Source organism: Chrysochloris asiatica, unplaced genomic scaffold (assembly GCF_000296735.1).
Source record: "Chrysochloris asiatica unplaced genomic scaffold, ChrAsi1.0 scaffold00012, whole genome shotgun sequence".
In the NCBI taxonomy this organism is placed as follows: Eukaryota; Metazoa; Chordata; class Mammalia; order Afrosoricida; family Chrysochloridae; genus Chrysochloris; species Chrysochloris asiatica.
The window spans coordinates 7,823,062-7,823,264 of NW_006408530.1; positions in this window are offsets into that span (position 1 = coordinate 7,823,062).

Sequence of the window (203 nt, forward strand, 5' to 3'; positions counted from 1 at the left end):
CTATGTCCTTGTCCATGGGCTCAAGTGTCCTCTAGGGTTAATTTAGTTAAGGTCTCTTTAAGTGTCCGATTCATCCTTTCTATCTGACCAGAGCTTTGGGGATGATATGCACAATGTAATTTCCAATTTGTCCCCAAAGTCTGTATTATTTTTTGGGTTACCTGAGAGATGAAAGCAGACCCGTTATCTGACCCTAAGAGGAT